This window comes from Rhinopithecus bieti, unplaced genomic scaffold (genome assembly GCF_001698545.2).
Source record: "Rhinopithecus bieti isolate Rb0 unplaced genomic scaffold, ASM169854v2 scaffold_5363, whole genome shotgun sequence".
NCBI lineage: Eukaryota > Metazoa > Chordata > Mammalia > Primates > Cercopithecidae > Rhinopithecus > Rhinopithecus bieti.
The window spans coordinates 34,552-36,423 of record NW_016804676.1 but is presented as its reverse complement, the minus strand read 5'-3'; the positions used below and the strand labels follow the sequence as shown (position 1 = coordinate 36,423).

Below are 1,872 nucleotides of genomic sequence, written 5' to 3'. Positions count from 1 at the left end.
CTAAAGTGTTGGGATTACAGGCATGAGCCACTGCACCCGGTGGAGGTGCTGTTTTTCTAAACTATGAATCTGGAGTATGTCACAGAATTTACCAAACTTTCTGACCTCTATCTGCTCCTAGTGCCTTACACAGGGTTGAACAGCACTTCCACAAGTAACCCACAAAGCGCTTCTACAGAACAATGCCTGGGCAAAAGCTGAAAACCTTGCGAACATAAGGGGGCATTTCCACTTCTTCCAACTGAAAGCAGAGATTCTGGAAGAGTAGGAAAGATACAGCAGCGGTGAATGCAGAGCTATTTGACAGTATCTGAGAAAACAATCTGGCCTTTTGGACCGTGACTTAAGACATTGTAACAAGATTTTAGCACAGAGAGCACATTTCTTAAGGACTAGAGCGTGTTTGCTTGGAGACATGCCAAGTAGATCATGTGAGTTTTAAGCAGAAAACAAAGTAAGAGTTAGCTCACGCCTGTAATCCTAGCACTTTGGAAGGCCGAGGCAGGCAGATCACGAGGTCAGGAGTTCGAGACCAGCCTGGCCAACATAGTGAAACCCCGTCTCTACTAAAAATACAAAAAATTAGCCAGGCATGGCGCGCCTGTAGTCCCAGCTACTCAGGAGGCTGAGGCAGGAGAATCGCTTGAACCCGGGAGGCGGAGGTTGTGGTGAGCCGAGATTGCGCCCCTACACTCCAGCCAAGGCTACAGAGTAAGACTCCGTAAAAAAAAAAAAAGTTCAAAGAAAGTAAAAATGGTTGCAGTGGAGCACAGTAAGAACGGCATTGCGCTTCCAGCCGTGGAGCAATGCCGGAGGTCGGGCCGGGACCAGGGCTGGGAGCTGGGGTCCTGGGCTGCAGCTCGGGCCGTCCGTCTAGCCCCGGCGTACCGCGACACTGGCTCGCAGACGGTCACACGCCGCACCTCTGCAGACTGGAGGATGCGGCCGCGCGTAGCGGGGGAGGCGTGAGTTAGCGGGGCTCCAGGCGCGTAGACTTTGCTGGAGGAGACCCTGAAGGACCTGGACGAGTGCTACGAGAAGGTCCGCGGCGACACGAACTGCGCGCAGAAGCCGCAGGTGCCATCCTGCGCCCAGCGGGCCCTGATCCGCAGCTAGGAGCCGGGCGACCAGAAGATCCAGATCGTGAGCCAGAGGGCGGAGCTGGTGGAGAGCCGCACGCTGCAGGTGGACAGCCACGTGGAGCCGTTCCAGGCGCAGCAGTAGCAGGGCGACGCGGCGGGCGACAGCGGCAAGGTCCGCCCGGACAGGCCCAGGGGCGAGGCGGCCGCGCGGGCGGAAAAGCCCAACAGCAAAGCGTTCTCGGCGGCAGCGCAACAACGAGAACCGCGAGAACGCGTCCAGCAACCGCGACCACGACGACGTCACCTCGGGCACGCCCAAGGAGAAGAAAGCCCAGACCTCCAAGAAGAAGCAGAGCTCCATGGCCAAGGCTTAGCGGCAGGCGTCCCCCGCAGACCTCCCCATCGACTCCAGCGAGCCCTTCTAATGGGAGATGATCCGCTGCGACAACGAATGCCCCATCGAGTGGTTCCGCTTCTCGTATGTGAGTCTCAACTATAAACCAAAGCCCAAGTGGTACTGTCCCAGATGCCGGGGGAAGAACGATGGACAAAGCCCTTGAGAAGTCCAAAAAAACAGGGCTTATAACAGGTAGTTTGGGGACATGCGTCTAACAGTGAGGAGAACAAAATAAGCCAGTATGTTGATTACATTGCCACCTTTGCTGAGGTGCAGGGAGTGTAAAATGTATATTTTTAAAGAATGTTAGCAGCCGGGCGCGGTGGCTCACGCCTGTAATCCCAGCACTTTGGGAGGCCGAGGCGGGCGGATCACGAGGGCAGGCGATCGAGA

At 56.2% G+C, this 1,872-nt stretch overlaps 1 pseudogene; it reads left to right on the top strand.

The window, feature by feature from the left end:
* The first annotated feature begins 753 nt into the window (after positions 1 to 753).
* On the top strand, positions 754 to 1,675 carry LOC108528182 (inhibitor of growth protein 1 pseudogene; annotated as a pseudogene).
* Positions 1,676 to 1,872: the final 197 nt, after the last annotated feature.